Raw genomic sequence first — 23,305 nt, forward strand, 5'->3', positions numbered from 1 at the left:
AGTGGTTTAGTTGCATGGTTGATTGGTACCGGTGACCACCTTCCGGCTCCAACATCAGACCCTGAGTACTATCTTGTGTCAAAGATCTTATAGAAACGAATAAAACGAGCCTAAACACGAAGTGGTTTAGTGGCATGGTTGATTGGTACCGGTGACCACCTGCCGGCTCCATCATCAGACCCTGAGTACTATCTTGTGTCAAAGATCTTGTTGAGACGAATCAAACGAGCCTAAACACGAAGTGGTTTAGTTGCATGGTTGATTGGTACCGGTGACCACCTTCCGGCTCCATCATCAGACCCTGAGTATTATCTTGTGCCAAAGATCTTGTTGAGACGAATCAAACGAGCCCAAACACGAAGTGGTTTAGTTGCATGGTTGATTGGTACCGGTGACCACCTTCCGGCTCCATCATCAGACCCTGAGTACTATCTTAAGTCAAAGATCTTGTTGAGACGAATAAAACGAGCCTAAACACGAAGTGGTTTAGTTGCATTGTTGATTGGTACTGGTGACCACCTTCCGGCTCCATCATCAGACCCTGAGTACTATCTTAAGTCAAAGATCTTGTTGAGCCGAATCAAACGAGCCCAAACACGAAGTGGTTTAGTTGCATGGTTGATTGGTACCGGTGACCACCTTCCGGCTCCATCATCAGACCCTGAGTACTATCTTGTGTCAAAGATCTTGTTGAGATGAATAAAACGAGCCTAAACACGAAGTGGTTTAGTTGCATGGTTGATTGGTACCGGTGACCACCTTCCGGCTCCATCATCAGACCCTGAGTACTATCTTGAGTCAAATAAATACATATAGAATGTCAGGTCGTTTCAAATATTTTTAATCCTGTCCGGTAGTTTATTAAACTGTACCATTATAAATTATAATACTATAAAAACGGTGCTAGGATCAAAGTCTCTCGTTGCGGTTTACACGCACACAGTATAGAGTTTTACACGGCGCCCGCCGCACACAATGATAAAAAACCTCGTCGTCGCCGTTGAAAATGTGCGGAGCCGACCGACACACGTCCTGCCTCTACAAGCTCTGCCGCGGCACTGAGCTGGCGCAGCGCGCGTCATCGGTAATATAGAGTAGTTTTCAAAAAATTGCCAAAAAATTATAGTAGAATTTCATAAACACTAATGTATACCAACAGTATAAGCAAACGTTGCAGATTGCTTGAGTATGAAAATGACTTCGATATTAAGTGGATTTTCGTAGGAATTGACACTTGTTTCGGAGAGAAAATCGAGTTCGTTTTACTTTGATTTTCTCTTTCTCAAAGGTATGTAGGAAAAATATAGTTTGATATGCCTAAAGTACAGGGTATTAGTAATACAAAATAGCCAGGTTTAGCAGAGTAAAATTCTCAACGTTTCCAAATAAGAGCTCGCCATTCAGTGCTTCACGGGGTTTTTCGGAAACGACCATCAGAAAAAAAATCATTACTAATTTAATAAGTCCTTTTTCTAATATTTACAACGATATTTATAAAGATAAGAAGACGCTTTTACTGGAACAAGTACTCATTGTTTCTAATAATGAGCGCAAAGTCCTGAATTTCGTCGACTAGTATCATCAATTTTGCATTATTTCGACTTTTCTTGTAAGAGCGCTCTTAAGGCTTTTCGTTAACGTTAAATGTCGTCGTTTAGGTATTAATGTAACTACTTACCTAATAAATCTATTTCAGTGACCTAGTAAAGCTTATTGTAATAATTAGGTGTGGTTACAAATTATTACTTAAAGTCTGCTTCAGTCCGACTTGTTAGCTTAAAATAGAGTCCTCCGGTCGTGTTTTAATTTATCGCTGCTCGTTGCGAATTTAATATTTTTCGTACTTGTATCGTAATGTCATCATCTTCCTCGTGTTATCCCGGCATTATGCCACGGCTCATGGGAGCCTGGGGTCCGCTTGGCAACTATTTCCGAGAACTGGCGTAGGCACTAGTTTTTACGAAAGCGACTGCTATCTGACCTTTAAAAAAACCCATTGGTACAGTCGAGGACATAAATATGCATACATTTCTTCACCTTAACCCATTGAAATAAGGTGAAAAAATGTCCTCGACTGTACGAGCCGGGGTTTGAACCCCGCGACCTCAGGATTGAAAGTCGCACGCTCTTACCGCTATGCCACCAGCGCTTCTAGCATTTGTACCATAATGTACTAATTCTAACAACGAAGCATTTATATTAATGTCAATACCTTTCTCATCGATCCCCGTGTACACTAAATCTTATTGTAACGATATAAAGTTGAGAATAGCTTTAAAATAAGGATCATTTCCTCGTCTGTATCACGCAATGGTTGCGGAACTCATCTCAAATTCAGCATTCAATTATTTTATACTCATTTTGTCACAACTTCATAGACAATGGACATTTCTTAAGTCTTAAGATTGACCTCCTACGTTTCGAGGACGGTGTTGTCCTCGTGGTCTCGGAGAAGACTGGCTAAAGTTGGCATCAAAACTGACTGACTGCCCGATTCGAACTTTAAGATACGTCAATTAATAGATCTAGAAACGATATGGATTAAGATGTGTCAGTGTCAAAAGTGAAGTTTTTGTTTGAAGAAACGTCACTGTTGATACTGACATATCTAATCCATATCGTTTCTAGATCTATTCATTGACGTTTCTTAAAGTTCGAATCGGGCCGTGACTGTTGGTTGAGACTGAAGTTGTCGCGCGGCTAGAAGATGGTAAGGGATCATCCATTAATTACGTCACACGAATTTATAGGTTTTTTGACCCCTCCCCCCTCCCTGTCACACTTGGTCACATTTGGCAAATCCCTCCCCCCCTGGTGTGACGTCACAATTTTTCAACGAGTTGGAAAATCGAATTTTTTGTATTCATATTTTATCAAAATGTTTTTGACAAAAGAAATATTAAGTAATTTTATAATCCAAAACTGATTAGGAAAGAAAATTAAACTAATAAAAACGATTATCGTTCCAAAAACTTGTTATTTAACTATACAGGGAATTAAATAATTTAAATAAATTTTCGGTTACTGATGAAGTTAAAGTGACGTCACAAAGTTTGTTACTCCTCCCTCCCCCTTGTCACAACATGTCACACTTTCTTAACCCCCTCCCTCCCCCTAAACGTGTGATGTAATTAATGGATGACCCCTAATGTCAACTTGAGCCAGTCTTCCCCGAGACCACGGGGACAACGCCGTCCTCGAACGTCGGAGGTAAATCTTAAAACTTAAATACGGGATTAAGTCCCGTTGTACAATTTAATAATGTGTAAAAAAACCGGCCAAGTGCGAGTCGGACTCGCGCACGAAGTGTTCCGTACCATTACGCAAAAAATGACAAATAACACGTTTGTATGGGAGCCCCACTTAAATATTTATTATACTCTGTTTTTAGTATTAGCGGCAACAGAAATACATCATCTGTGAAAATTTCAACTGTCTAGTTATCACGGTTCATGAGATTAGCCTGGTGACAGATAGACAGGCGGACAGCGGAGTCTGGTAATAGGGTCCCGTTTTTACCCTTTGGGTACGGAACCCTAAAAATCGTGAAAGTCAGTTATTTCTTAAGTCCATCTATACTAAACACACGTGGGTCTTTGTTGCAACCTGCCCTAGTTTCCCCGCGAGCGCTGGAGCGAGAATCAAAGGCATCTGCATTCCTTTGCGCCTATTTCATAAGAAATTTCAGCCAAAACAAGTGATACACTCAAGAGAACTAAAATCAGGTCGCTTTGATTGATAAACCGTTTTAAATACTCCGTAAAACTTTGTTCACGGAACACTTATGGGATTAATTCAGTCTTGCAGATCGGTTAAATGCGATTTTCTCGGGGACTGACTGTCGAAAAGTTAGACTGTAGACTGTACAGTCTAAAGTGTAGAGTAATAAGTGTAAACAAATATTGAAAGCCCTATATCTCAGTTAAGTAAATTATATGTATACGACACACTTATAGGAATATCTCATATCACGAAGACGGGGCACTTGCGGAATCTAGACTCTAACACCTCATAATAAGGAACATGATTGCCGACTTCGTGAAATGAAATACTCCATAGCTTAATATAATATTAAGAGTAAATAAGAGCGATTACAGCGGCAGTTAAGCCTCAGGGGGCTTTGTTCGCTGTCATAATTCTTTGAATGTATATATTTTGTGTTAATAAATAAATGAAAAAAAAAAAAAGTAAATATGTAAGTGATGTACTTAAGTCCTTTATATCTACTCGTTAGATCGTTCTATATTTTATTCGTAGTGAAGTGAAAAATGCTATTTTATACTGATAACTGAAAAATATTTGTATAGCGTAAAATCGGGACCCTATTACTAAGACTCCGCTGTCCGTCCGTCCGTCCGTCCGTCCGTCCGTCCGTCCGTCCGTCCGTCTGTCACCAGGCTGTATCTCACGAACCGTGATAGCTAGACAGTTGAAATTTTCACAGGTGATGTATGTCTGTTGCCGCTATAACAACACATATGTACTAAAAAGTACGGAACCCTCGGTGGGCGAGTCCGACTCGCACTTGTTCGGTTTTTTATAAATGGGTTGTCCCGTACAAAACGCATTTTATTTCCTGTGTTGCGACATTTTTTTCGGCATTTAAAGCAGTCGATTATTTTTCTGTGCATATTTTTGACCATTTGTCATAGAAAAGGAAACTCTTATACCTGCAAATCTTCAGAAAATTCGCGTTTGTACGGGACAAGGGACAAACGGTAGACAATTTCTTGGAATGCTCCAAATACGATTTTAACTATATTTGTCTGGCACGTGAACGATATACCCTATTATCTCTCAAAATCCATTATATATTACATGAATACACCACAAAACCTCTTTGAAACCTTGTCCCTATTGGAGGACCCTTAAGATCACAAGTAAAATTTATTCCAAATCATTTCCAAGTCTGAATTTCATTGCTTTTGTTTTGGAAGAATTTCACAGAATTCAAATTATTTCGCAAAATTATATTCGATTTAGTGAACTTGGTTTTACTAATTGGATACGTTATAATTGCAAGCATTCGTGGTATAATTGATTTAGAATGTAAAGACAATTTCTATGAACAATTGCATTGCTTGCATTATATCAAAATTTCAAAGTAGTAATTTAAGTTTAACGTTTGTTGTATTAGTTAGCTTGGTCGCGGCTGACTGATGTCCCAGCAAAATGTCAAAACAGAGATTTGTGCAACTCACAGATTGATTGATTTGTGTGTTGATTTGTGATTTGTGTGATTTGTCCTTCATCCTTATTACAAAAAGCATAAGGTCCACCGATGTCAAATATTATAATGAACACCAGCAATTTGTGAAAGATTGCTACGCTTGTGCTAATTTGTGAAAGATTGCTACGCTTGTGCTAATTTGTGAAAGATTGCTACGCTTGTGCTAATTTGTGAAAGATTGCTACGCTTGTGCTAATTTGTGAAAGATTGCTACCTCTCTCGATGGTACAACGACATAAGTTCCACCGATGGTTAGAGTGTTGTTAGTATATCGATTGTATGTTTGGGCTGTTTTTCGGCTTGAGATAATTAAGGGTACTTTTTATTTGCAGGTCGCGCCGAGGCCGTCACCATGGCAACTGGGGGCGAAACAAACCCCTGAACTAGCGGGTAAGTACCCTACATACCGACACATTTTAGTACAGCCAGCAGAACTATTTAACCAGACAGCAACTAGTTTCACTCCGTCTATGTTGCTATCTTGCTATTTTAGATACTTAACTAACTAACTAACTAATATGGCTCAGCGATCCAAAGAGGATCTTGGCCTCCGAAACGAGAGCATGCCACTTAGATACTTGAGGCATACTGAAAATTCCTGGACTGGCCACTTAGAAAAAAATAAGTCGTCTTCATACGTATATATAGACGGCCAAGCAATTCTTGTCAGTAGAAAAAGGCGCGAAATTCAAATTTTCTATGAGAAGCTATGCCGTCGCGCCTACATTTTTCAAGTTTGCCGCCTTTTTCTACTGACAAGATCTGCTTGACCAAGTTTATACCTAAGAACTGACGTAAAAAGTAATGAAATAAATGCATTTTTTTTTTGTATACAATATCAGAATCTAGAAACTTTCAGTATGGCCCACGTACTGGCTACCTATATTATGTCAATAGTTTATCTGTAAGAGATCGCTTCTTAGCGATAAGACTATCTGTTGTGTTTGTTCTAGATCTAGACTCTTCATACAATTTCCATTTCGGAAAACGTTTTCCATTAACTAAAGCTTAACATATCACTTTGATTTTGATGTCGATCGCTTCAGCATAATATGTATATTCTACATTAATAATAGATTTCGCTTTTAAAAAAAAAAAAGATTGTGTCAGTAACATACTAAATAAGTGTTCCGTGAACAAAGTTTTGTACGGAACACTAATATAAAAATCACGGAGAATGGAAAATATTTAGAAGTGGAAAAGCGTTTTCTTTTTTTGTATGGACGAGCACGTGCTATACTTCCCTCGCGGTTACCGTAAACTAGACGCCTGGAACTTCAGAGTTATCACATGCGCGTTGCCGACCATTTAGACTCTTTTTTGAGTGCTGATAATCGTATGCAATTTATGATGATAATATTTATAATAAGGCAGTTTAAAGCGTAATCAATGTCTGATGGTACAGTCACCTGCAATAATATGTTACTCTTCGAAGGCCGCAAAAATATGTGACACGCTCTTATGACTCTACAAATAAGATCGTGTCAGATATTTTTGCGGCCTTCGTTGTGTAACATAATATAACTGTTGGTGGTTGGTGAAGCTGGTGACTGTACCTAGCTGTTTAATGTCGCAGAATAAATACTTATTAATATATTTAACCTCTACGCTCTAAATCCATGTATTTAATGGCGTAGGTATAACATTTGATATGAATTCCATGTTTGTATAATGAGATACTTAGGTAATTTATTCATATTTTACGATGTTACGTATTAGCTTTGCTTTACCTGTAATAGCCTAAATGCCATGAAGTTTACAGATGAATTTGAACTCTGTTTCATGAATAATTTGGTTTATAATTATGTGTAAGGGATTAGGAAGTGAGATGTCAATTCTGGGCAGATGTTGTAATGATTTTGATTGACTCGCGGGTTTGTAGGACGATGCGAAATTAATTCCAAAAAATATGGACCTCAAAGAAAATAGCCCTATCTTAAATGCCGGCAACGCACTTACAATCCTTCTGGTGTTGCGGGTCTCCATGGGCGGCGGTAATCGCTTACCATCAGGTGATCCGTATGCTCGTTTGCCTCCTATATCATAAAAAGAATGGAAATATAGATTAAGCCGAACAATTATTTCCAATAACTATTCAACTAGGCATCGAAAAGTTTCATAAAAACATTATTTTTCTTGAACCTAAAATTCCATCGTACGTCATAACCAGCTGTGTCAACATCCTCATACATTGTCTAGCACATAAACAATAAGCTCGCCCCAGATAGCGAGGTCGTCGCGCGTCCTAGCAATGCCGTTTGGACACCTGTGTACATCATTATGGCACTTGTGCTCATTTCAGCTTGTTTTATTTGCTGGCGAAATCGAGACAATACTTATATGTAAGTTGGAATTGGGAAGCATAATGACAGAGGGTTTCAAAGCACGAGGGTTAAACAACAACTTTGCCCCCTTGTAAATACAAAAATTTTCACTACACCAACCCGAAACAAAAATTAAAAAAAAAAACAAAATTAAATTTTTTGAAAAAACCCACGACGGTTAAAACGTAGTTGAAAAAGGATAAAATAATTTTGAAACCCCCGACTTAAAGAATTGATGCTATAAACTTAATAAAAAATCCAAGAAAATCCGTCGGGGGCTGCCATCTCTATTTTAAATATAAACAAATAATCAAGTTATACTTGGTCAAGCAGATCTTGTCAGTAGAAAAAGGCGGCAAATTTAAAAAATGTAGGCGCGAAGGGTTATCGTCTAAAGGAAAATATTTATATGTAAATGATGCAAATATTAATACGTACAAACATACTTTATCTACTGTCACGCCTCGGATGAAGACGGGTCTCTAAACTAAATAATACCTATTTTATTTTGTTTTGTTTTTAATAGGTATTTCTAAGCACTATGTAATATTTACTTTTATCTGCGTTTCGGAACCTATTTTCAGACAAGAAGAAACGCCAAGAAACTCATCTGGATATTCTTACTATAAATGTATGAAATACTGAAGCAATCGTCTATTAAACATGATTTAATACCCTTAGTTACCCCGATATAGAAAAGCTCAAATTGTCACTAGTGAACTGCTTCGCCTGTCACTAGCTATATAACAAAATTATTTAGTATGTCCTCAAATAACTTTGTTCCCCTATCTCACCCAATATAATAATGTATTACCTTTAAATCATATCTAATGTACGAGCCTCAGTAACCCATCCATATGCTACTACAACTAAACTTTAATTTTATTCTGTATTTTAAAACAGTTAACACTCTAATGATTTTAACACTGTGTGTAACCAAAATATATGTGAGAGAATAAATAATAATAAAGAAAGAAATAATAAATAACCCTAACTCCCAAATAATGACTCTACCCTAACTCTACCCCAATGTCCCTATTCTAATGTATAAATCTAGAGGCGAACCTCTATCTTTACAGGGAGGAGTGTGTGTAAGAGGGACCCTAATTTAAGCTGTAAACGTTCGGCCGACAAAACCGAGGTATTGCAAACCCTAGTGTCTGTGTGATTGCCTCCCTCCGCAGTGTAGGCCGTAGCCAAGGGTACTGACGAATAAGGCGCCCTATTCCAAATATAAAATGTGAATATATAAATATATATAACAAGACCACGCTTCTTCAATTACCAACAGATTTCAGTGAGTAAAGATTACTCCTAATGATCCACACGTGAGATCCTCACATCCCTCTGTCAGACCTTGAAGAGAACGTAAGAGGTATAATCGTCACCTGTGTAGGTAAAAAGGTTGGCGCCAGGCCCCTCTCGCGACCTGGACCTAACACTCTACTGGATTCCCGGAAAAGCCTGTTTATCACCGCTAGGTTAGGCGTTTCCGGTTGATTGACCGTGCAATCAGACACTAATCTGGCTCTAAAACACAAAAAAACACCAAAACACACGTAAGTATTTACACTGAACTAACAATTGAACAGTCTGACAAAAAGCAGCATAGTAGCTACGTAAGGTCAAACATCCAATCGTCAAAATAACACCTTTGTTTTAACGTCTACGGGCGAGCCAGAGATCGTGACAATCCAACGGACAAAAATAGAATATAAGATCTTTGTTATTTATTTCCTTTAAACTCGAGTACGAATCTTGAGTAGTTTTAGCAAAGAGATGTGCTTCCCATAAGACAAGTAAAGTCAAAAGAAACCCCTCGCCTCGGAAATCAAGACAAAGTTACTCTCTAACAGATGGCGCCACTCCCTTGATATTTAACAATTCTAACGCACATCAATGTAAAAAACACGGATCAAAGCACATGACGATCCAAAATTAATAAAAATCTTTTATGTCTATATGTAAATATATAAGTTTTGTGGATATTTTTATACATTTTCATCTTTAGTTTCAATACTGCGTCAACAGATGGCAGCATAACCTTCGCGACTACAAAATTCACCGACAGTAATTCTCTATACACATTCCATTCTCTTTGGTTTCAGCGAATCACTTTTTCTGATTAATGGCCCACTACGAAACTTGACTCTGTTAAGTTTTTTGTTTGTTGTTTCGGATTTCTCGTGAGAATGTTTTGTTTTTATTTAAAATTAATTTACTGAATGCATACATTATAGTTACTTACATGTATTTATTTTAATTAACATTTGTACATAATAATTGAGGTTTTAAAGTTTATGAAAATATTATCGATTAATCAGCTGTGTCAATCATTATTTATGTTAACTAGATCAGCTAGTGCGTCTAGTTACATGGTGACCGAAGAGCTGGCGGCTACCTCGCACAACGTATCAGCATTGCGATACAGCGAGGAAATGCCGCCAGCATCCTTGGTACAATGCCTCAAGGGCCTATTTTAGATTTAAGCTAGTTATTAATTTCGTTTAGTAGTACCACTGTATATATATTGTATGTAAATAAATGATTTATATATCTAAGAATAAGTAGTAGGCTAAGTTGTTGGGATATCTCTCCATATTTTCTTACTTTTAGGTTTTTCCTATAGGTATTATCTTTTTTTTCAAGTACTATTATTATTCTTGTTTATTTGTTAATGCTATTTGCTAGATTGCATATGTATAATTTGTCAAGTTGCACAAAGTATCAACAATTAAAACTTAGTAGAAAAAAAAATATTAAAACCGCATCAGAATCAAATGAATAGTTTTAGTTTTGCACAAACAAATGTTTACTGCAGCGCCCCCTGGTGAGTTGTCATCGTAACACCTATCTAAGAACATGCACCAATCAAACCCGAACTCATCACTGAAAAACGGCATCAAAATCGGACTCGTAGTTGTGATTTTGCACAAATAAATGTTTACTGCAGCGCCCCCTGGTGAGTTGTCACCGTAATACCTATCTAAGAACATGCACCAATCAAACACGAACCCATCACTGAAAACCGCATCAAAATCGGACTAGTAGTTTTTGAGAAAAATGGCAACATTGGTTTGCACAAACATCCTCTCACCCCAAACGCATATACCGTCTCCGTTCCGTCGTGGGTAAAAATAAAATGTAAAATATCAAACAAAATCAAACCAAATCAAATCCAAATGAATGTTATTATAGTTATTTGTACAACAAGAGATCAAAGTTTGATATTTCTTCGAGTGCTTATTTTGAGTCCCGTGCAAGCGAAAGATTCTATAATAGATTCACGAGCGTAGCGAGTGAATCTAATTTAGAATCTTGAGCGTAGTAAGGGATTCAAAAGCGCACTAGATGTAAATAACTTTGATCTCGTGTAGTACACAAAATTTTTCACCCTAAGCAGTGAGAAAATGCCTAGAGGGACAGAGATAATAGAACCCAAGTATATCGAACTTGTATTAGACCCCGCATGTTGAAATGACATTTGACTATAAAGGTCACTTGAATGTCATTTTATCTCACTCAGTGAGCAAAATGCTATTTTGCTCACTGAGTGAGACAAAATGACTCAGTGAGCAAAATCGCATTTTGCTCACTGTTTTTAAGTAGCAAAGTACCCTTGTTCGAGCTGCTGAGGTGAAAAAAATATTTATCATCCAAAATCATCATTTAAAAGTCAATTCTACCAGCAAACATAAGAAAACAACTCAAAATTTGCATTTTATTACTTTGCCTCACATGTGAATAAAATGCAACTTTGCTATCAGTTTTTGAAGTGCAAAGTAAGCCTTTTCGAGCTGGTGTGGTGAAAAAGTCAGTTTACTAGGAACTTGAACGCTTTACAGTTCCACTTGAAGGACTTAATAGCCAATTACGAGTTATTAGTTTTTCCAACGCGACATTATACCAGGGACCCATAAATCCAAGGCTTCTGCATTAAGGCGTCGCGGGACTCGCGGGACACACCTGAGCCGCGTAATTGAAAGATGTTCGGGTTTCTGGTAGCCTAGTTACTTAAGATAGATATCCACTTTTAAATTTATTCTAAGCTAAACATCGTTCGCAGACGTTTCTGCTTGTTAAAAATTAAGATAGATATGTTTTGTTGGTTGACTGGTAGAGAATGCCTTAAGGCATTATGTCCGCCATTTGTACTTTCATGTATTTTGCAATAAAGATTAATTAAATAAATGTTTTATAATGATAAATAAAGAATTTTACTAGGTGATTTTGCTACGTCTGACCAAAGGAGTGAATAGGTAGATTATACGACTGAAGAACTTTTTCTATTATACCCCGAAATCGCGAAAACAATCTACTGATCCATAGAAAACATATGGTTCGCCGAAACGTATGAGACAGCAGATTTTCTTTGTGTTTTTCGGTGGCCCTGTAGGAAAAGTTGTTATATTACCTACATACTCACCTCTCAGAGTATGATCAGACATAATACAATGACTCTGTATAATCAAAAAATCCTGATTTTATCCGATTTAAAGCATTAAAAACAATCGAGCATCAAAATATATAGCTGTTTAGGCTGCAGGCTGCTAAAAAATAGATAAAAAAAAAAAAAAAGACATAAAGAACAATACAGACACAAGTAAGAATTACCTAGTAAAAATGTCGCTTCTTTCCTGAATTTCTCTTTTGTCCACAGTAAGGGGATGGTGACCTAAAAATTGACATCACGCATCTCATCTGACAATCAATCTAGATTTAGATCATTTATTGTTTTCCATTTATCTTTGCTTCTCTAATGTTAGTTGTCCTTTTTCCTCGTGTTTTCGCCAATAAATTATATTTAAGGTACTTGTTTTCGACCATGAATTTAATATAATATAGTATAATTTAATATAGGTAATTATGAAAAATTGTTGTCACTAAAGGATTTTAGACGTAGGTTGGGTTTTATCTTTATGAATACTATTTTACATCTTTGAATCTCATGTCAAAAGAATGTCTAGGGCTTAAAAAGGTACTTTTTGTACTTAGGGGCACAAGTCTTAAGCACCTACATCAAATATTAATATCTTTGAGAGAAAAAGGCTACGTATTTAATTTATGAAGGCCGTTACCAGGCCGTTACGTACTTAGCTCGATGAATTATTAAACGAGGAAAGTGCTCTTTAGGAAAATAGGTAACCTTTATGAAAGACAGACGTCTACATACTTATGTGTACACATCGGTAACTCGTGGCATTTAGGTAGCACTTAAAAGATTAGTGATGAGCACACATCGGTAACTCGTGGCATTTGGGTAGCAGGCACAGACTAGTGATGTGACAATGTTCTTCCTATACGAGTCGAGAAAAAAAAACCACTAAAAAACGGAAATTAATTAAACTAATCTTTTAAGTGCTACCTAAATGCCACGAGTTACCGATGTATATAGTAGTATACCCTATAATGGACACGGAACCAGTAATGGGACAAAAAAACACAATTCCTCTAAAATAAGTATATAAAAGTAGTTTATAAACACTGGATATATTTTTATCATAAATAAGAGTCCTAGAGCTGATTATGTTTGAATTTTTATTAAATTCGGTTATATTTTAAGAAATGTGCGTCAACCCAAAAGTTGTCGTGCCACTGAAAAAAAATATCACTAAAAATTCTTAACAACTTCGCTAAGAGAGGTGAGTTAATTTATTAAATTTTAATTAATTAATACTTGATGAAAACTAGAATGTGTTTTGTTAATTGCATTTACCATGAGATAAGGTATACAACACACTATGTTGTGACTCCACAGATGTAAAAAAATAGTGGTATTTGGCCCAATCCCATTATAGGAGCTGTAAAACTGCATACCTCCTATGATGGGACAATTGACATAATGATGCTTGACATGCCATAATTTCATGTTTTAAACAATACAGAAGTAAAATGTAGTTACGAAATATGTCAACCAGAAGGTATTCTCGGACTTAGGATAAATTAATATCGTTTTCCAAACTTTTATTTAACTTGCCTTGTTAGTTAGTATGGGTCAAATCTTGGTAGCTGAATTTGACCCACTTTTCGATTTCCGATTCAGTTGAAATTTTGTGTAAGTACGTAATTAAGTATGCAAATCGGATGATAATGCAATATTATGATAACATGGACTTGATCTGATGATGGAGACAGGAGGTGGCCATGGGAACTTTATCGCAATAAACCCTAACTAATTGTTTTTGGGTATATTAGAATTGTCTCGATGAATCTAATACAATAATAATTGGCTGTGGAAAGAAAAATACATTCAGCGATAAATGCTTATACCAAAAATTTATTTTTTTGCCATAACTTATTCCCCATTTCAATATTTTATACTGATAGAGCAATGTCCATTATAGTGGGCCCATTACTGGATCCATGTCCATTACCGGGGGCCCATTACTGGAGCTTTGGTGTCCATGACTGGAGAAAAAAAGCATAGTTTTAATTTGTTAATTATGTGGAAACTCATTGCAGTATCTTTGATACAACACGCCTAAAACATGAAAGGCGGATAGGACTTTCATCTTTTAACACGCTAAGCGGAAGACCATTTACATGTACAAGGGAAATATCATAAATACTCCAAATTTCCTCTTAAATGTCCCATGACTGGTGCTGTTACTATACATGTGCCATCGCGGTATCCAAAATTGCGATAATTCCACATTGAAAAATTTGGGAAATTTATCCAATTTTTGTATGGGGATCGAAATTTTCCGTAGGTATCCAAAATGAAAGTTAATAAAAACCTGTCAAGTGCGTGTCGGACTCGCGTTCCAAGGGTTCCGTACATTACCCAATTTTTAACAATGTATTTTTTTATGTGGAACATGAATGAAATGTCTTTAAAAAAGTAGGGGTCGGATCAAAAAGTAAGTAATTAAATCTGACTCACGGTTGACAGCACATTTCTAATAGGTTTTCCTTACATATATAGGTAAAGAACTATTTATTTTGTCTAAAAAGATGAAAGCTCCGCGATGGGAATTCACCGTTTACCGAAACACCCTAAAATTGAAAGGTTTCGGAAAGCTTGTTGGTTAAGAGCGATCGGACCGGTGTTCCAAAAGATCACAGGTTCGAATCTTGGCCGAAGCGGTGAAATTTTCCATTTTTTCTTTCGCGTTTTTCGCTAGATCAGGATGTAACTTAACAACATCATTTTAGATTCATATGACGTGCTATGTCAGAACGTCAGAGTCATTATCACCAAAATTGATCAAGCACCGGGAAAGGGACTAGATATTCTGCCGTCACTCCATATCCCTTTGAAGCTGTCAGACGACGGAGCGCGAAGTTTCGACGGAAGCCAATAACACGTACATTTTGACATCAAAATTGATGTGTGGCAACATCAAATTGATATAGTTAATGCTTTTTTGTTCAGAATCGCTCGTGCGTCTTACTCGCGCTAATAGAGTAAGACCAATAAAAGGCTGCAGCGATTTTGATAGCCCACGCAGTGCAAGTGTTATTTATACGTCATAATTTCATAGAAGTTTGACGTTTAAAATAACACATGTACTACGTGTACGTGGGCTATTAAAATCTCTGTAGAATTTTCTTGGTTTAACTCTACATGTACGGACGAATGAGCTGAGGGAAATAACTAAATGACATGAGGTCCAAGGGGGAGGCCTATGTTCAGCAGTGGACGTCTTATGCCGTCTTACGTCTTACGTCTGATGATGATGATGATGACATGATTTAGATCATTTTGATATCACAGTATAAATTAGAATCGACGTCTTTGTAGTTGTCAATGTCAGTCGAACGAACAAGTTTAGGCGGTATTTACGGGCTTCAGGAAACGTCAGCCTATTTGAATGGAGTAACACAGTACCTTAGTATCTTCATATCTAGTTAGCAAATGGATCCAATTCATTTTAGAGAAGATAATTTTTGAGAATGCTTTAAATAATGTAGGGGTTGGCAACCCGCCTGTTTTGGCAGTTGCATTTCTCCGGTAACCAGATAACACGGATATTTGCTTGTTTGCCATCTACATGGTAAAAACTATCTCTGATATTTCCATTTGAGGCCGCGCTATAGACAAGCGACAGACGTTCACTCATGTGCACTTGTGCAGTCGTGCGGAATATTTTTTCTCACTCATTTAACATCTGAACGTACAAGTATAGCATAGTGCTTTAGAATGAGTAGGTATAACCGGTGGCGGGGCGTCATATAAATCTACCACCACCACTTTCTTCTTCTCTTTAAGCCGGCTGACGATATTATTTATTTACAATAGCACATAAACCTTAGAAATAACCTTATAACAGTTATAACCTTAAACAGTTTCAATTTTACATGTTCATGAGACCAACTGACGGTCTTTCCACCGCAATACAACCAGCTGACGTTTTTTTAAACTCACAATAGCATCTAAACTATCTTCCGACAAAATGTTAATCTTGATGCGGTGGCAATTTTTTCTATACGTGTTTGGGTGGATGCCTTTTATCAACCCACCAACGGAGCGACAGCTGACGTCAACGAGTGTTCATAACAGATTGCACTTAAACACTTTTCGAGTTATCGTCCGGGATATGATAGCCGACGACATTAGCGCCTGGCCCGCGGTCTTATAATTAGGTTTAATTAAGCTTGCCTTTGCATTAATATCATTTTGAAATATAATTTTAACTAAGGCCATTACGAAAATCTCCTCTTTAATTAATTTTCTTATCGCCGACTTTAAATTCCTTTACAGATTTATCTACTAGATACTCATCAAAACGATTACATACCTAAATATAACAAAGGTTCTTAAACTTCTTAATGTCATTGCAACTAGCGATCCTCTTGAGTCTTAAACTTCCAAATGTTCCGATATACATAGTTATTGCTTATCCACGAAAAGTCTTACCTTTAACTTATACGATTTGAAAATGTCGATATAATACCCAATAACTATGCAATTAAGTACCGCCCGCGGTATTTCCAGAATGATGCGACCTTCAAAACTTCAAGAAAAGAACCCCATCTTAAAGCTAGCAACGACCCTTCTGGTGTTGCGGGTGTCAAAAAGCGACGGTAATTATTTACTACTAAATAAAACAACCGTACTAATTTTGCAACATACATAAGCTACAAGCTACAGTGGAAGCGTAATAATACATCTAAGCTCAAATATCGTAAGCGCCATCGTTCCAACATGGCGGTTACATCATTTGTCTCTAAATATCTTATCATCTGCATCACTAAAGGATGTAAACAGCTCCTTTGCCATAACGTTTCTCTAGGAAATTATACCTTATTCTCCGAAGCATAAGATACATTTTATTTCGCGAAAACTATAGCTATCCTTTGGTTATAGGTTCCCTACGAAAATGGACCTTATTTCCCAAAGCATAACGTAGATTTAGAGGAAAATATAGCTGTCCCATTCGCTCGGGTTACATTTTATTAGGTGAAAACTATAGGATAGCTTTCGCTCGCTCGTTCACTCTGGATACAGCATCCGTATCGATTAGAGGAATGACCTTGGCCTTCAACGGGTAAACAGTACCCTGACCTTGCGTGGGAAATTCCCTGCTCCTGGCATGGGAAAATTTTACCGATTTCCCTGTTGTATGCACTTACATATGAATGTAAAGACCGCGGCGTAGTAGAAAATAAAGAGTTTTGGTGAAAAAAACAAGATAATTAGTGTTGCGTGTACTACCCTGTTTTCATCTCCTATGGTGTAACTCAGTATCCTATAGTTATGAGACATTTTTGACTTCACGAAAATAAACTATCAAAGCTATACTTTAATTCGTTTTAAACAGTAGTTTTAGAAATTAAATATATGTACTAAATTTTAGTCTTGTGGGTAGTTTTATTTTAAGCCCGCTCCACACTCGTGCGCGATTCACGCACGAGTGTGGAGGGGGCTTTAGTTACACTAATAAATATAAATAAATAAATGGACAGACATCAAAGACGCGGCCACGCTTTGCTATTATAGACGAATGTTTTTAGGATTTACTCGTAATTTAAAAGAATAAAATTTCCATTGACCTTAGAAATGTCTACAATTAAAACTGGCTCTTCCTAAAAACTTTAAATATTTAAGAATTATTGGCATTCAAGCCTAAAAACTGCTTTAAATTGCTTGATTGCTTTGGTACGAGTCCAGTAAAACTTAGCTTCGGCAGCTTTTCACGACATACACTAAAATCCCCAAATATACATATCTGTTACCTAATAAGGAAGTCAATGACAGCGAGAGTTGGCGAGGACGACGCCCTTTACCCCCCTCCCCTTACTCCCCCCACTCAACCCCCTCCCTGCGTCTGAGAAAAAACACGGAGAAATAGGAGCTGAGTTTTAAATATTTTAGGTAAATATACCCCTCTCGCTAACGGAAGCGGCACCTAAAAGTAGTGCGATAAGGACAAGGCGAAAAATCCTGCGTAAAAATCTCAAAAATCGAGGTTTCGTACTCCTCTGTTTCCTCCTCCAAAACTTAACCAATCGTAACCAAATTTGGAAATCTAAATGATCATGAAATTATCTGTGTCGGACCGTTTTGACTTTTTGGCTAATTGATATCAGTTTTGAATGCCACGCCTCTCATTGCGGCATAGCCAATTAGGCCATTTTGGCCATTTTTAAAGGGCTCTAGCGCCTTCAAAAACAAAAATATCAAAAAAAGCAAAACGGTCCGACACAGATATTGACAATATTAATCTGTGTTGAAAAAATCATTGCTCTAGCTTCAAAAACCACGGAGGAAAACGAGGAGTACGTTTGTATGGAGAAATGACCACTCCCGTTGGCTCTTAAGGACCCATAACGGTTAGGTATCAAGTTTCGCAGGCTATATACCTTGGTAATTGGAGTCGAGTGTTTCTTAAAACATTGATTTAGTGACTGAGTTCGGTTGCCAACAGGTCATGTAATTAGATTTATTGTGATCTAGAAATAATAATAACTATTAAATAAAATAAAAAACCCCTACGCATTATGCCAAAAAATAGTTATTTATGATACAAGTGCGGAAAAGAGGAAATTTGAAACGAGTGGCGATAAATTAAAACACGACCGAAGGGAGTATTTTAAATCGACACGAGTTGCGAATTACCTATTCGCACGTGTATCGTACAAAGTTTTACAGTACATATGGCCCTTTAAACTTTTGACATACGCACGAAAAGTGCTATTTTACAAGCTTTTATTTACTTTCACCTGACCGTTGTCTGTCTGTCTGTAATCAAATCTTGCAAGTTAAATTTGAACCACTTCCCGGTTTCCGATTGAGCTGATATTTTGCATACATACGTAAGTCGGGTGACAATGCAATATTATGGTGTCATTGAGCTGATCTGATGATGGAGACCGGAGGTGACCATATGAACTCTGTGATAAAACAACGAAACCTTATTGTGTTTGGGGTCTTTAGAATTGTCTCGATGAGTATTAGTTGCGTGTAGGAAGAAAAGTGCAGTCAGCGATAAAAGCTTGTACCAAAAATGAAATTTTTGCCAAAACCTTATTACGCACTAGTGCGGGAAAATATAGGACCATATGTACTGTAATAGTACATTATTGCAGAGGCCGGGAAAGGGCAATTCGTGGATGAGTTTCGATTTTCGACAAAGAAGACGAATCCACGAATTGCTATTCCTGCCGAGGCATATATAGTGCTTTTCTCCAAACATGCGAGGAAATAAGGTAAAATAATTATTTAAGCATCATTCAAATCAAACCTTCACATCAAAATGTCAAAAACTATTTCGCTTTTAAATAATGTTTTAAAAGTTAAAGGCACAAACTTATTCTGCCATTCAGTACCATTCAATATTCAGTTCATTCAATATAATTGTGCAATATAATAGTTGGTGAAACTAATTTGTCAGTCAGTAAGAACCAGGAAAACTATACTCATCCTTTTCTTTTGGGTGCTAGTACTAGTGTAAGACAAAGATAGTATGATTCTCTCTGTCTATGTTTGAAATGAGAAAGTCCTTTGACAAACTATATAAGCTTTATGAACACCGATGACATCCTTAAAAAAATATAAAAATAATCTTTGATTTTATTAAGCAGTATTCGCACGATCATACACGAGCACAACGGTCTTGTAAGAACGAGACAAGTAAGGTCGTTTATCTTACTATCTCACTCTATCCTATAGCTTGAAATGATAGCTGATCGGGTCGTGTAGACGCGGCTCGCGGTTATAATAATAGGCTGTTTGCGTTTTTTATTTTTAAAAAGTAAAAAACACTACAGTAATAAGTTATTACTGTAGTGTTTTTTTACTTCCCGTCCGCTAGAGCAGGACAGCGATAGTTTGATTTTTTTTTAATTAGAGTTTGACAATAACGAAGAACTTCGCGTACTATTTTTGCTACAATAAGGTGAACATTTCCGAGCATATTGGAGAAAAAACATTTTAAGCCAAAAATACAGCAGCGGCAACAACGACGCCGCAACAGTAACGCATCAGCAGTTGACAATCGAACGTCACCTTTAGGGTAACATTCCATTTCTGACCGCAGCTGCACTACTAGTACGAACGCGTCGGTGTTATTGTCAATTTCCATAGTAAAATGAACTTAGTGCTGCTCTTGGAAATGGACTGTCACCTAGGCTTGGCCACACACAGAGCGCGACGCAGCGCCGCGTCCGCGCCGCGTGATGCCGACGCGAAGCCTGGTCAAACAGGGCGCGCGCCGATCGCGCCGGCCTCACGCTCTCAACACGCCCTCAAGGCGCGCGTGAACGCGGCGCGGCCGCGCGGGAACGCGGCGCACCGCTCGCTGCCTACGTCCGATCCTACTGACGTGACCTTGCGCGACGCGGCGGGCCGCCGCGTTCGCTCGGCGCAGCGCTGCGCACGCGCCGCGCGGACGCAATGGGCCGCGCGGCGCGGGGCGCGACAGAAGCGGGGCGTGATACCGGCGGGACGCAGTCTGTTTGACGTCGGTAACCTGTTAGCATGTGCCGCGGTCGCGCGGCGTGGACGCGGCGCTGCGTCGCGCTCTGTATGTGGCCAAGCCTTATCTTTTCCAGCGTTGACGTGACGTCCCTGTCATCGTTTCCTATATGAATAGCATTGCTGTATGAATCAATGTGTTCACCGTCTAGTGTAGTAAATGAAGCAAGTGGTTGTATGGAGACCCATGCATTAATTTCTCAGTCGATGAAATTTAGCTAGGTTATTGTATAATTAGCATGAGCCGAGACTAACATATAAATATCCAAAAAAAAAACACTCCTAAGTTAGGTAAAAACACAAATCTGATTATATATTGAACCGAGTAATTGCTCAGTCCAAAATTATTTTACAAAATAAGTTATTTGTATCAGTATGTGATACTAGAAAAAAATCTAAAAGTTTTGTCAAATGAGAATATTTTTTTATGATAATTCCTTTTTTTGCCGCTCATTTTCTACGGAAAATTGCTCTGTCATTTTTTTTTCTTATATGATCTTAGAATATAATTTGGCGCAGTGGGTAAGAAAATCCAAAAAAAAAATGCGTACCCAAATGTATGTATTATAGAACTATTAAAAACTGAGAGTGGAAATTTTTTAGATTTTCATTTCAGGTATAAAACGGCAATAAAATGGCATTCCAGTGAAAAAATTAGACTGAGCAATTTTCCGGTCCAAGACACGCCAAAAAATTATATTTTATTAATACTGGGATTTCTGCTGGGTTATTTTTTTGATATTTCATATATTGTTGCAATACGTTACATGAATATGTCCGGTGAAGAAAGTTTGAACGGAGCATTTTTCCGTAAAAAGTTATTAACGATTTAAGACTTTAGGTATTTACTTTAATTCTATTATTATTATTCTTTGGAAATTTATAGAATACTTTTTATTTATTGATACTCTATCATACTGTAAAGTTTTTTCTGGCTGAGGAATTACTGCGGGGTCCACTACCTTTATTTACTACACTAGTCACTCATTTGCGTCACGTCAACACCGCAACAGTAACGCTGTTGCAGTTGCCATCCAAATGCAACCTTGTTGAAAGTCATTAATGAAGTGCACCTCCTCTACACCAATCTGACACCTGATGCGATCGATTGGCTGCGTAGCCTGGATGTCGACTTATAATTACTTATACTAGTACCATGATTATATTGCCTACAATATTAATACGCCATACGCTTAAATAAAATAAATGAAGTGCAATTGCACGGTCGAGGGTTGGCCTGACAATGACCTAAATGCAATGTCGTGCCGAGGTCCCGGACCATTTTATGGCTATGACCGCATAAACGCGTTCAATGTTACGAGAGTCAGACCACCCTGATCAACCCAACTTGGTACAGATTTTGCAGCGACCAAGTGTGAACATACTTTAGATTTTTAGTACTGTCCTCCTCCTTGCTTCGTACTCCTCAGTGCTGAGGGTCGTGACCTCCTAGTGGAGCACATGATTCCGGATTGCAGATTTCCAGCCTGTCCGATCCCTTGCGACTTCCAAGGCATCATGGACCTTCATGGATAGCGATTTGCTAATCTGGTCGGACCATCGCGTTGGACTGCGGCCCCTTCTCTTTCCTTTCTTTAGTACTGTACCTACCTAATATTGCCATACCCTCACACATGTGATCCTATTTAGAATTCATCCTCCATCATGTAATACCATGGCTGCAATAAATAAATATGATTAAAAAAAAAAACATCATCATCATAAGTTAAGAGCATTGCTCTTGTCGGTGGAGTAATCGCTAATCATTTCTTTCTTGTTCCAGTCTTTTAAATTCCTCATACGATGCATTCTTTTTTATTCGGCTGAGATAAGTAATTCAGGGTTTCCCTTCTTCTCTTGTCTTTTCAATCCTGTCTTCCAGGATGTTTAGGAAAAAGTTGTCATGCCGTATCAGGTGTCCTACCATCATGCCTCTCCTATTTCTTATTTCAAGTGTCAAAATGACACCAAAACGTCAAACTATGAAAATGTAGCGTTTATTGTGGCAGCGTAGTAGCACTTTGTTCTGTGCAAAGTTAGCTTAGATGGACTCTAATCACAGGTGTATTGAGAAAAACTAAATACATAGAAAACACCCATGATTTAGGAACAAACATCGCACAAATAAATTTTAATTCAGGATTGTCAGCTGCATAGGCAGGGCTAGGGAATGCAATCCCGCAATAGGAACTCAATCCCGGTATTCCGCGGGATTGTGATTTTCAGTCCCGCAGGGTCCCGGTATTTCGGGATCCTGGTATCCCGGTATTGCATTCCCTAGGCAGGGTACTACCAACTAGGCCAGAACTACTATACTGTAAATTTTATTCGATGGCGTGACGTGCGTTCGCGTTTGCGATATGTCTATTTTTGTATGGGATTTTGAACACCGCGCCAAGCGGGACGTTTTGGAAACTCAAAATCCCATACAAAATGACACTTAACGGAAACGCGTACGTCACGTCACGATATCGAATGATATCTACATTAGGGGTACCTATTGACCACTTTATCAGTCGTCAACTCACAACTGTCGGTTTTGATTAAAAACTGTAACTCGCCAAAAACCCCAAAGTTTGACATGGTTGTCAAGTGCAGCGACAGGGATCGGCCCGGCAATGACCCAAATGCAGCCGGCGCCGTCCTGCCAATTCATATGCCAAATGCCAAGGCTTCCTCCAATTCTCGTTTTCCTGATTCCAAGGGATCGGCCACAGCGGTGCTTAAATAATCTTTATCATAGGATTTTTTCATAATTTCATTTTTGTTACAACCCAAGTAGCATGGAAGTGTCGGCAACATCAATATAGCAGCCAATTAAGAACTTAGAGT

General features: G+C 37.9%; 1 protein-coding gene across 1 annotated transcript in view; it reads left to right on the plus strand.

Moving 5' to 3' along the window:
• Positions 1 to 23,305, plus strand: part of LOC134794698 (uncharacterized) — a 209,989-nt gene that overhangs the window by 109,540 nt on the left and 77,144 nt on the right. The window contains exon 2 of the mRNA XM_063766468.1: positions 5,563 to 5,620. The gene's annotated coding sequence lies outside the window, so the exon portion shown is untranslated. The remainder of the gene's footprint in view (positions 1 to 5,562; positions 5,621 to 23,305) is intronic.

The sequence above is a fragment of the Cydia splendana genome, chromosome 11, assembly GCF_910591565.1.
Source record: "Cydia splendana chromosome 11, ilCydSple1.2, whole genome shotgun sequence".
In the NCBI taxonomy this organism is placed as follows: Eukaryota; Metazoa; Arthropoda; class Insecta; order Lepidoptera; family Tortricidae; genus Cydia; species Cydia splendana.